This window comes from Amphibalanus amphitrite, unplaced genomic scaffold (genome assembly GCF_019059575.1).
Source record: "Amphibalanus amphitrite isolate SeventyFive unplaced genomic scaffold, NRLGWU_Aamphi_draft 000880F_arrow, whole genome shotgun sequence".
In the NCBI taxonomy this organism is placed as follows: Eukaryota; Metazoa; Arthropoda; class Thecostraca; order Balanomorpha; family Balanidae; genus Amphibalanus; species Amphibalanus amphitrite.
In genome coordinates, this window is record NW_024882374.1 from 111,980 (window position 1) to 124,945 (window position 12,966).

General features: G+C 47.3%; 1 protein-coding gene across 1 annotated transcript in view; it reads left to right on the forward strand.

Moving 5' to 3' along the window:
* Positions 1-11,431: 11,431 nt before the first annotated feature.
* Positions 11,432-12,966, forward strand: part of LOC122367599 (serine/threonine-protein kinase/endoribonuclease IRE1-like) — a 159,757-nt gene continuing 158,222 nt past the window's right edge. The window contains exon 1 of the mRNA XM_043340861.1: positions 11,432-11,512. The gene's annotated coding sequence lies outside the window, so the exon portion shown is untranslated. The remainder of the gene's footprint in view (positions 11,513-12,966) is intronic.

Here is a 12,966-nt window from a genome sequence, read left to right on the forward strand (position 1 = left end):
TATGGAGTGTGCCTATTGAATTCTATGAGTAAAATGACCCATAAAACATGTGTCGCACATGCCCTTTTCTATATTTTGTTTTTGGTGACCTGACCTGACCTGACCTGACCTTGACCTTGACCTCTGAATGATATTGTATGCAACGAATATTGTCTTGGTAGCCTAAGAACACGTTTTGGGCGATCAGTCTCAGTCCATGACTCCGTTCTTCGGCAACTACGGTGCAAGGCCGATACTGTAGGAACTTGCAATTTGTACCCTTGACCTGACCTTGACCTTGACCTCAAACTTAAAATTAAGTACACGTTTTTAGTTGTTCGTGATGAGATCTTTCGATTGGCGTTTGAATTTTCCAAATCGGACCATTAGTTCGGGAGATAACAGGGGGGGGGGGTAAAATTTACCCCCCCCCCCAGCCCCGCGCGTTCGGCTGGAGACCCCAGCCCCGCGCGGGTTAAGGATTACGCTTACATCCTTTGCTTATGAGGTCGGTGGTTGGAAATTGGGAGGGGCTCAGCTATTTTCGACCACGGATATGGCTTTATCACATGATGAGGAACATGCTGATAAGCGTTTTATATGTCATATCAGCACAAAAGTATTTTTAATCATTTTTCAAAAATAGCCGTTCTGCCGTATCTTTCAGTGCAAGGTGCCGTCGGTCATCCCCGACGTTACGTCACGCCGGGGATTGCCAGATTTTCCAACTAGACTTCGACGCCCCCTGGGGTAGGATAGGGTAGGGTAGTGTAGTGTAGTGTAGTGTAGTGTAGTGTAGTGTAGTGTAGTGTAGCGTGGTGTAGTGTAGTGTAGGCATAGAGTAGGAGTAGGGTAGGGGTAGGGTAGGGGTAGGGTAGGGGTAGGGTAGGGGTAGGGTAGGTGTAGGGTTGAGTTCAAAAAGGGCCTAACATACAAAACACTTGAACACCCCGCAACTATCACTATTACAGTTTAATTAAAAACAGCTACCCAAATCTACCCAAATAATACAGCTAAAAATACAAGTAACTCACCCAAGCTAATGCACCCGTAACATAACATAAATCAAAACATACAGCTATCGCGTAAACCTGTACCTCTAGTCTATATTATAAATCTTAAAAAGTCCGCCGTCGCCGCCGCCGTCGGGGTTACTCCCAAAAACGCTCATTACAAAGCCGTCGATACATGCAGGAGGGTGAAATTTTTACCACTCGTGGTTCACGTGATTCAACAGGTCGTATTAAATTTTGGACACGATGTGGCCGTGGGTGCGCCCGTGGCGCGTGCTCATGTGCGCCATAGGGTTTACACTAGAATCGGCAACAGACTATTGCTCGGAAACGGTAAGGGCTACGGGGGTGAAATTTTCGCTACAAGTCGGAAGCGTGCACTCATTTGTCGTATTGGGGCCGCGGCCGGCGCCGAGCAGAAGGCATGTGCTTTAGGCTCAGTTGTTCGCTTGCAAAACTGAATAAAAATGATCAGTGCCGGCATGTCATTGACCTTTGACAACGATGGCCGACACAAGGCACCGCTCGCCAAGGGGATTCGCCAGTAAATACAATTAATTTGTTTTTGCAATATCTCAGCCGTTTCTGGGCCAATTTAGCTGAAACTTGGACTGTCGGTGGTAGTGTAGGGTAGGGAAGGGTAGGTTAGGGTAGTGTAGTGTAGTGTAGTGTAGTGTAGTGTAGTGTAGGTAGAGTAGGGTAGGGGTAGGGTAGGGTAGGGTAGGGTAGGGTAGGGTAGGGTAGGGGTAGGGTAGGGGACTAGGGGTAGGGGAGGGGTAGGGTTGAGTTCAAAAAGGGCCTAACCTACAAAACACTTAAACACCCCGCAACTATCACCATCCCTTACAGTTTAATTAAAAACAGCTACCCAAATCTACCCAAATAATACAGCTAAAAATACAATTTAATCACCCAAACTAATGCATCCGTAACAATACTGTTATTCTAACCGTTTCACTTTTCAGCCAGGTTGTGCAGTGCCATAACAAGGCCTTCTAAGGATAAGCCATTGCAAATCATGCAGAGCTGAATACCACAAATATTCAAGAAAATTCTTAAAGTGAAAATCACTGCGACGAAAAACTACTAACGCCAGGCGACGCGATTTCAATGATAGGAATCACTGGCGGATCCAGGGGGGGCATTTAGGGCCATGCCCCCCCCCAAAGGCCTAAAGTGGCCTGTTTGCCCCCCCCCCAAAAAAACGTCAGAAAAATTGCTAAGAAAATATACCTTGATGGAGGTTTTTAGCCACTTGGTGAAGAAAAGCTTTCCACAGCATAATATGGAAGCAATATGGTAGCAGTGAGGGTCAGTCAAAAGTTGCGCGAGCGGAGTCGACCTTCAAAAAAAGACACGTGTTTATGGCGCGGCAGCTGGCAGTTGGCGGTGTTTCGCGTGGTGTGGCATCACTGGCGGATCTAGGGGGGGGGGGGGGGGCACGGGAGCCTGAGGTGCCCCTGACAGGCCCGTGGTGCCCTTGCTAGGCCTGTGGTGCCCCTGGACCCTGGCAGGCCTGTGGTGCCTCTGGCGGGCCTAGGGTGCCCCTGCTAGGCTGCTGATACCCCTGGGACCTGACAGGACTGTGGTGCCCCCGACAGGCCCAAGGTGCCCCTGCGTGATGCCGTGATGCCTGCGAGGCCGGTGGTGCCCCTGCGAGGCCGGTGGGACCCCTGACAGGCCCATGGTGCCCCTGCGAGGCCGGTGGTGCCCCTGCTAGACCGGTGGTGCCCCTGGCAGGCCTGTGGTGCCCCTGCTAGGCCGCTGGTGCCCCTGGGCCCTGACAGGACTGTGGTGCCCCTGACAGGCCCAAGGTGCCCCTGCAAGGCCGGTGGTGCCCCTGTAAGGCCTGTGGTACCCCTGCTATGCCTCTGGTGCCCCTGACAGGCCCATGGTGCCCCTGCGAGGCCGGTGGTGCCCCTGGCAGGTCTCTGGTGTCCCTGACAGACCTGGGGTGCCCCTGACAAGCCTGTGGGGCCCCTCACAGGCCCGTGGTGCCCTAGGCCTGTAGTGCCCCTGGCGGGCTGGTGGTGCCCCTGCTAGGCAGGTGGTGCCCCTGACAGGCCTGTGGTGCCCCCGGGTACCAAGGGGGGTCATGACCCATGTGGCCCCCCTTGGATCTGCCACTGATACATAATATATTGATTTGTAAAGGCGTTATGGCTTATGCAATATGCAATTGCAGGCACTTGGTATCCCTCACTTATCCCTCATTGGGGGCTCTGGCGAGCTCCTGAGGGCCCACGTCTATCTCCGGGAGCCCTAGACGGACTCCTTTGGGTCCTTTCAGTCCACTATAGCATAAGAGGTCTCCACGCGAGTCCTATACATCTGAGGGCGTACCCTGACGTCTGAGGTACCCAACTGCAGCTCCAATGGTCTGTTACACTGGCGGATCCAGGGAGGGGGCATTTAGGGCCATGCCCCCTTCCCAGAGGCCTAAAGTGGCCCGTTTGCCCCCTCCCCCAAACGATAATGAAACATAGTTTAATCAGTGCGTGGCCCAGGAGCCGAGTTAGACAGGGGGTGTTTTACCACCTCCCGGCCCGCAAAGGGACCCAAGCACTGACTCGAAACGGGTTAACTGGTCGACAAAAGCAATGGTAAGTGTTTACAAAGTAACATAAAGGCATGGGTCGGGTGGGCTACCATGTATATGTTACAGGGAGTATGAGAAATCAGTTAGTTTGCAAACTACCTAGGGAGTTTGCAAACTCCCTGAACGATCAGGTAGTTTGCAAACTCCCTAGGTAGTTTGCAAAGTACCTGGTCGAACAGGTAGTTTGCAAACTCCCTAGGTAGTTTGCAAAGTCCCTAGTTAGTTTGCAAACTCCCTAGGGTTGTTGCAAACTACCTAGGTAAAATGCGAAAACGACGAAACAACAGCCATATACGAGTACATACATGATATGTAGATAAGACGCGATGAATTGGTTCAGAGCTCAGAATGAAGCTTGGCAGCAATGGTGCATAACGAGACGATGTGGTGTTTTGATGACGCTCTTTCGCAGCTTACTATTTATTTTTGTCTTGCTCGCAAATATCACACTACAGATTAATGTCTGCCTTTTTTCTTGTAGTCGACAACATGTTACGTTGCCATCCACCTCCTTTCCTTGGACGTCAGCGGCCTCTCCTCCACCGGTCTGGCGTCCATCAGAAAGCGGATGACGTCGCCATGCTCAGCGTCTTCCACGACTCGAGTTATTGCCGCTCAACGCTTCCTCCCACTCCCGGAACCTCTGATCTAACAGTTCGCGAGACATCCCCACAGAACCACAGAGCAACCACAGAACAGAAATTGCTAGCTGCCTCTCCACACTCCGCTCAGCACTGATGACCCGCCTGCACTGAGCACCGTCCACCAGCCGTGACCCGACAGCGCCTTTCATCCGTATCCCACAGACACACACTGACCTGACCTTTCAAGCTCAGGGCAGTCGACTGCTGGCTACCAGGATCGGGTGGAAGCGGGGCGTTGGGTTGACTAAAGATGACATCCTGATTTCTAACTCGCGCCCCGTCGGGGGGGGGGGGGCGGGGCCGAAACGGCCCTCCTGTCCTTTTCCGTCAATATCTCCTAAACGGCTGCAGCTATCGCCACCAAACTTTCAAGACTTCTCCGTGCATCGATCAAAATTTTCCAGAGTCTATGATAGGTTGGCCACAAATGACGTCAGAATGACGTAATGTTCTGCCATTTTCGACCGGAGCTTCCCGAGAAGAGCTGTCAGACGTAGGGGAGACCCGGGAGGTATGGGCCGGTTTTGTGAAAAGGCAATTTTCTTCCAGTGGGCAGTGGCTAGACCCGGTTTTTCACTCTGTGTACGTGAAATTGCCTTTCGCCTGCAACGTGTGCCTGATATTAGGCATCTGGGATTAACTATTTTGTCTCCAGATAACTTTCAATAAATCATGTGCTTTTTCGATCCATCAAAATAGACCGGGAGGTATGGGCCACGGCCCGGGAGCTATGGGCCGGTGCCATGTTTCATATTCTTTTCTCGACAATGAGAATAATACTCGTAGCTGGTATCTACCTTGATCTCTCTTAGAGCCCAGGAACCGCATAAGCGGCCAACAGCTTGCTTCATCGAGGTCACTTGGGCCCATATGTATTTTGGTGAACTCAATCATGCACCATGAAATGAGATCAATCGTATTTTTATGTTCGAATGAAATTTTAAGTTAAATTTTCGACCTTGCGCGACAAAAATAGAACTTATTGACGGGGACATTCAATGAAAGCATCTTTTTATTTATTTAGGATCACCGGGGGTGGGTGGCCCGAACCTCCCGGTAAGGACGCCATAATGTGCGTAGCATCTCAGCTCATAATCTTGCAAGGTAGCTTCATATTGTCTATCCAGTCTTAAGTTGCATACTTTAAACTTTATGTTAGCGATGGTCTGACATCATAAAACGAGCCTGGTTCAAATTTATCACGAATTTTCTGTATGTACCGTATTTTACTCGAAGAGGGCAAAAGCGCTTTATCACCGCTCATTGCCAAAGAAGACTGAGGAAGCTTTTGAAAATCACGTGGGATGCATAACGGAATGGCTGCTACCAGCTTACGCGGTCAAATGTGTAAAAATACGCAACATTTCTTCAAAACTGCGATGGCCCATACCTCCAGGGGGCCCATACCTCCCGGGTCTCCCCTACAGCTTTGAGGATACAGACAATTTGATCAAGACATAAAAGGTGTGAAATCGACGGGGCTACAAAACTGCTATCTCGGGTTTTTGAAATTGTTGATTTTTGACCCCCAAAAATGAAAAATGAAATTTGATATATTACCCAAAAAATCAAAAAGTTTTTTGAATTTCGAAAAAAACGGAAAATATATGATAGTACCTACCGTCTTCTATCTACATACCAAATTTCAGATGGATATCTCTTTTTTTTGGCCAAGTTATAGTTAAACAACGGTTCAAAAATGATGACGTAAAATTTTCAAACTCAATTTCAAACTCAATACTTTGCTATCTGGGGTCACTGATACCAGGTCAGGTCACAGAGCAGAGGTCAGGTCACTGGGGGTCACAATATGAAAGTGTCGTGTGTTGCATGTTTATGGTCCATTTTACAAGACAAATGCGATTATGTGAGTCAGGCAGCCTTTGGGGCAGGCTTAGGTTACGTTCTGGTGAAGGTCAGGTCAAGGTTAGGTCAAATTAGGTCAAATTTCAAAGTTGATATTTTTGCATAAATTGGGTATTGATTCGATGCAGCTCGTCACGGTCAGTCTAATGGTGGTCTTTGTTTTGCCCTACGTGGTCTAGAATTGCCAACAATTGAGTTCGAAAATTTTACTCCATCATATTTGAACAGTGTTTTCGCTATAACTTGGCCAAAAAAAGAGATATCCATCTGAAATTCGGTATGTAGATAGAATATGGTAGGGAATATCATATATTTCCGTTTTTTTCGAAACTCAAAAAACTTTTTAGATTTTTTGGGTAAGATATCCAATTTCATTTTTCGTTTTCGGGGGTCAAAAACCAAAAATTTCAAAAATCCAAGATTGCAGTTTTGTAGCACTGTTGATTTCACACCTTTTATGTTTTGATCATTTTTCTATATCCTCAAAGCTGTAGGTCTGACAGCTCTTCTCGCGAAGCACTTTTTTCGGTCGAAAATGGCAGAACATTACGTAATTCTGGCGTCATTTATGGCCAACCTATCATAGCCTCTGGCAAAATTTTGGTCACAATGTATAAAAATGATGCCCGGAGAAGTCCTGAAAGTTTGGTGGCGATAGCTGCAGCCGTTTAGGAGATATTGACGGAAAAGGACAGGGGGGCCGTTTCGGCCCCGCCCCCCCCCCCCCACCCTACGGGGCGCGGGTTAGAAATCAGGATGTCATCTTTAGTCAGCCCAACGCCCCGCTTCCACCCGATCCTGGTAGCCAGCAGTCGACTGCCCTGAGCTTGAAAGGTCAGGTCAGTTTGTGTCTGCGGGATACGGATGAAAGGCGCTGTCGGGTCACGGCTGGTGGACGGTGCTCAGTGCAGGCGGGTCATCAGTGCTGAGCGGAGTGTGAAGAGGCAGCAAGTTTCTGTTCTGTGGTTGCTCTGTGGTTCTGTGGGGATGTCTCACGAACTGTTCGATCAGAGGTTCCTGGAGTGGGAGGAAGCGCTGAGCGGCAAGAACTCTCGAGTCGTGGAAGACGCCGAACATGGCGACGTCATCCGCTTTCTGATGGACGCCAGACCGGTGGAGGAGAGGCCGCTGACGTCCAAGGAAAGGAGGTGGATGGCAACGTAACATGTTGTTGACTACAGGAAAAAAGGCAGACATTAATCTGTAAGGTGATATTTGCGAGCAAGACAAAAATAAATAGTAAGCTGCGAAAGAGCGTCATCAAAACACCACATCGTCTCGTTATGCACCATTGCTGCCAAGCTTCATTCTGAGCTCTGAACCAATTCATCGCGTCTTATCTACACATCATGTATGTACTCGTATATGGCTGTTGTTTCTCCGTTTTCGCATTTTACCTAGGTAGTTTGCAACAACCCTAGGGAGTTTGCAAACTAGCTAGGGACTTTGCAAACTACCTAGGGAGTTTGCAAACTACCTGTTCGACCAGGTACTTTGCAAACTACCTAGGGAGTTTGCAAACTACCTGATCGTTCAGGGAGTTTGCAAACTCCCTAGGTAGTTTGCAAACTAACTGATTTCTCATACTCCCTGTAACATATATATTTTTCTTTTTAGTTAAAAAAAATATTCATAGTGTCAGGGCTGTGACGAAAAATAAGTGGCCTAAATCCGATGAGAAAACAGGATTTGGGGGTACCCTAGGTTTGGCTCCTGCATGAGTTGCCCCCCCCCCCAAAAAAAAACGCAAGCCTGGATCCGCCAGTGATAGAAATAACATGTCACCCAAAGGTATATTGTAGCCGTTTTCACGACGGAATAGCGGGTACCTAATAGATGCCTGTTTGGTCCTTTGATACCTCAGGAATACCTGTAAGAAATACCTCAGGTACCTCAGGAATTTTAGTATTTTCCTTTGATGCCTCAGGAATTTTCGGAGTTTTTTTTTGTAGTAGGGTTTCTATATACCTTTCGAATAAGTGGCCCATTACTTGGCTGTTTTTCTATTAAATATTACAAATTTATTTTATCTAAGGGTTTACCAGTTACCACTCACGTAAACCTAAAGCGTAAGCACGTTTATGAAATAAGCATATCTCTATCATGCTAGTACAATGATAAGGAAATATACTAAGCTGCCAGCTGTGGGTGAACGAGCTCTACCAATTCCACGCTGGCTTGGCTTTGGAGCCGCAGCAGACGGCGGAAGTCAATGTCACTGCTAAGGCGGCGGCGGATTCGATGCGCCCGGTCACCACCAGGGCGCGCGCAGCGTCGGGCCGGTGAAACAGAAGCCGGGTATCTAGTTGCCTAGCTGATTTGATCCCTCATAGTCGAAAGTTGGGCAACTAGAACCGAAAATTGACTTGTTTGTATGTAAGTAAATAAGCGATTTGATGGCCAAAATCGCCTGGATTACAACTTTTAACCCTCGCCCTGGCAGGACATTTTTCATAACACGGCCTGGCAGGGGGGGGGGGGGGTCGATCCGACCGTCCTCGCGATTGGCTCCTATGGCACCTAGAAACACTAAATTTAGTAGGTAGGTGGGCCCCCTGGAGTTCTAGCCCCTGTGCAAATTTGGTTGCTCTAGGGCGCCAATATTTAGGGGGTATTGGGGGTATAAATGTAAAAAATTCGCTAAAAACAGGTCAAAGGTTTTTCGCTTATAACTTTTGATCTAATTAGGATAGAGCAACAAGAAAAGCACCAGTGAACTCAGCACGTCAAGGCGCGTCGAATGATATACTTTTTAGCTTGCTTAAGTGTAATTAAAGTTTTTCTTAATTAAAAAAACTTAAATTAATTAATTAAGTATCAGTTAACCAAATTGCATCATATGACATATCATTCGACTCGGCTGATCACCAGAAACACAATGACATCATTTTTTAAGCTCTAGCGTCATTATGTGCCAAGTTATTGGCAAAAACGTCATTTGACCTCAGTTGACCTCATTTGACCTGACCCATGGATAAGTACACCAAACAAAGAAGCACCAAGTGACCTGCTGTTAAGTAACTACTATGGTTTCAAAGCACAAAAGTGATAGAACGAAGCGGATATCTCCAGTATTTTCCGAATTTAGTATTTTCCCGTAGGCATGACATAACTACGTAATGACCTCTAACTGACCGCAGGTCAGTGACCTCGAAAAACCCGAAAAATATGTTATAAACTCGGTGAACTTAGCACATCCTGAAAGTTTGAAGGAAATCAGGCCAAAACTGTGAGTTGGACAGGTGCAAAAAGAAAATTGAAATTTGACCAAGACCTTGTACCGGTTTTTCTGACCTGGTGACCTGACCCAAAGTCACCCGGACCTGAAATTTTCAGGTCATATGTAAAGCGGTAGCCCCATAGGCTGTGCCAAATTTGGCGGCGCTGCGCGCCGCCGTTTTTACGCTATCTTTGAAAAACCTTAGGGGGGTCGCATCGAACCCCCTGCCAGGGCGAGGGTTAAAAATATTTTGAAGGCTAAAGACTTAAGTTGTAAGGATTCTAAGGCCTTAAAGGGTTGGTACTTTCCATGTATCAGATGGGTTCCACCGCAAAAGTTCCGTCATGAAAACGGCTTGTAAGTATTTTATTTACCTCGGCCGCCGAAAACGTGTGTTTTTTTTTCGACCGACTGCATTCGCCGACTCGCGGCTTCCGATGACGTTGTCAACAAATAATTTGCCAATAGAAATAATAAAAGATATTTGTTTGGAGTATTTCTAGAAAAAAAAAAACAGGTGACACAATATAATTTTGTTATTTAACAATGTCAAAAAGTCGTCTTAACGACCTTAACCTTCCAGGCGGTGGGGGGCATTTTTTTGCCCCCCTTTAGTTTTTTCGATATATCTCGAGAACCGCTGCGCCGATCGTCACCAAACTTTCAGTACCCTCCCGGGAGTAGCTAGCGCACACTGTGACCAAAATTTTTCCAAAGGCTATGATAGGTTGGCCGCTAATGACGTCAGAGTGACGTCATTTTTGCCATTTTCGACCCAATAAAAGGTTTCGCGGGAAGAGCTGTCAGGCCTATAGCTTTAGAGATACAGAAAAATGTTTCAGACATAAAAGGTGTAGAATCAAAAGGGCTACAAAACTAATATTTCGGTTTTTCGATTTTTTTTTGGTATTTGACCCCCAAAAATAAAAAAAAAATAGATTTTTTTTTAATATAATAGCCGAAAGATCCAAAAAGTTTTTTGAATTTCGAAAAAAACGGAATATATGTGATAGTCCCTACCACCTTATATCTACATACCAAGTTTGAGATCGAAACCTCTTTTTTGGCCAAGTTATAGCGAGAAAACTGTTCAAAATTGATGACGTCAAATTTTCAATCTCAATTTTTAGCAATTCTAGACCTCGTAGCGCAAAACAAAGACCTTCATTAGACTCCCCGTGACGAGCTGCATCGAATCGATACCCATTTTATGCAAAAACATCAACTTTGAAATTTGACCTTTTTTGACCTGACCTTGACCTGACCTCCACCAGAAAGTGACCTAAACCGTACCTGATGGTCTTATAACCAACACCATTGAGTTGGAAATGAAAAACTGGCCATAAAACATGCATCGCACAACCATAGTAAAGTTGGGTTTATGTGGTGACCCTTGGTGACCTTTGTTGACCTGACCTGTGACCTGACCTGGTATGACCGGTGACCTGTAATAGCAACATATGTACTAGACAACTGACGCCCTGTCGCTGATTTTCGACAAAATGCGTTTTACTCGGTGTTATAGCGCTTTCCCTAGAAGCCCCGTGAACGGTGAAACATTTTATCTTTGACCTGACCTGTGACGTCATCGGTGACCCTGAGGTCAATGAAATTTGGTTTCTCTCGACAAATTTGACAGAACTATCGAACGCCGTTTGAATTTTCCGGATCCGTCCAGTAGTTTCGGAGATACGGGGGGGGGGCAAAAAAATGCCCCCCCCCCACCGCGCGGAAGGTGGCCGGGAGGCCCACCGCCTGCCGGGTTAAATCGTGATTTTTCTCTATGACGTCATGGGAGTCAACAGTTATTCGAGAGTAAGCATAACAGTGGAATAAAGCTACCCCTATTTGTGACTTGTTCGCCATTTCTGTCGACATTTGACTGCTACCATATCCCAAACTCTGACTGTACCGGTTGTGTATATACTCTGGTTCAAACACCCCTTCCCCCCAGCAGGGCGTGGAAATCAATGACCCCCAGTGGGGCGCGAGTTAAACAAAAAGATAATGTACTGATGTGATAGACACTCACAATATTGACCAATTTTACTCTATCACGCAGGGGACAATTGACTGGACGAGACGTGGCAGTGAAACGCATAGAATACCATGCAAAGAAAGAGGAAGAAACGATTGGGAACGAAATCAAGTTTCTTTTGAAACTGGATGCCAACACCGCCAAAGTCATCAGGTAAGGTCCAAACTATAACACTAACAGGGATTCGTGTTAAGTAACACGGCACTAACACTAACACTAACACTAATACTTACACCGTGAAACAGCTAACGCCGTGCCGTGAAACATCACCACACTACGCGTGACTTTGTGGCAAACCAAGGCCCTATATGTATAGAAGGTATGCTCATTAGGCCGAAGCAGCGTTTTCCGTGACGTCACTGGTATAGTGTGTCTAACAAGAATGTCTCCTCGCCACTACGCGGCGCTGGTGTCGCGAGTCGGTAGTTGGCCGAATCCGCACCGAGACAACGCATTCCCATGCGCTGGGCGACAGCTACGCAGTGGTTGATAGTAGCGTAAGCCCGAACCCTCGTGACACGACCTCGGGAAGGAGGGAGGGGTGTGGGCGGGGAGCGCGTGGTGCGCTCCCCCGCCCGCTAAGGAGGGGTGCGCTGCGCGGTATAGGATGGCGGCTGTCGCGGCTAAAGGGCAGGGGTCACACACCAAGCCAACGATTGCTGAGGAGGGTTCGTCTTCGTAGGGACAGTGAAGTTTTGTGTGGTAATGCGTCTTGCGATGCACGGGTGCCACAGTTAGCGACGTGTCTGAGCCAAAGGGGAGCGCTGAAGAAAAACACCTGGTTAACTACAATGAATAACGGTCCTAAAATAGATAATGTGCTAGTTGAGATGGTCCACATCCAAAGGGTAAAAATAAAATTTGTCGGATTCATCAGGCCGGGTCGGAATTCTTGTTGATACTAGCCGTTTTCACGATGGCCATCTGGTGCACATTTGGTGCACATCTGGTGCAGATCAGGTGCATAATTAGAATTGTCAAGAATCTAATTTGGTCTTTAACCCTATTCCTGGCGGGGGGGGGGGGGGGGCTCAGGAGCCCCCCGCCCCTGAGGTTTTTTAGTTATTTCTCCCAAACGCGTTGAGCTAGGAAGCTCAAATTTTCTGACTTTTCCTAAAAGGCTTCTACGCAACATGTCTGAAAATTTTGAGTTGATCTGACCTCAGGTCAGGTCACCAGAGGCGGTTTGGTGACCCTACCTCAGAAAAGTTTGCAATCACGCCAGAGCTAGAGTTTTTGACCGATCAATTTCTTCTCTTCAGGCTTTAGTAAGGGTACCAGTATGTGCAATTTGTATATCTCGGAATTTTGATATCGGTGACCTAAGGTCAGGTCAGTTTCGCGACCTCCCCATTATAAGTCAATGAGGGAAAAATCAACTCCCTGTTTTTACCACTAAAACGGGTCGGAATGGCCCAATATACCATACATGACTTCATATACGATCAACCTTCACTACCTTGAGGTCTGTTTTGCTGTTGGGCAGCTGTGAGGTCATGTGACGTCATCAAAGGTCACCAAAGGTTTTTGGCCAATAACTCCGTACAGGAACAAGATACAGACGCGTGGATGGTCTCATTGTGTTCAGCTCGTCAAGACGCATCGAA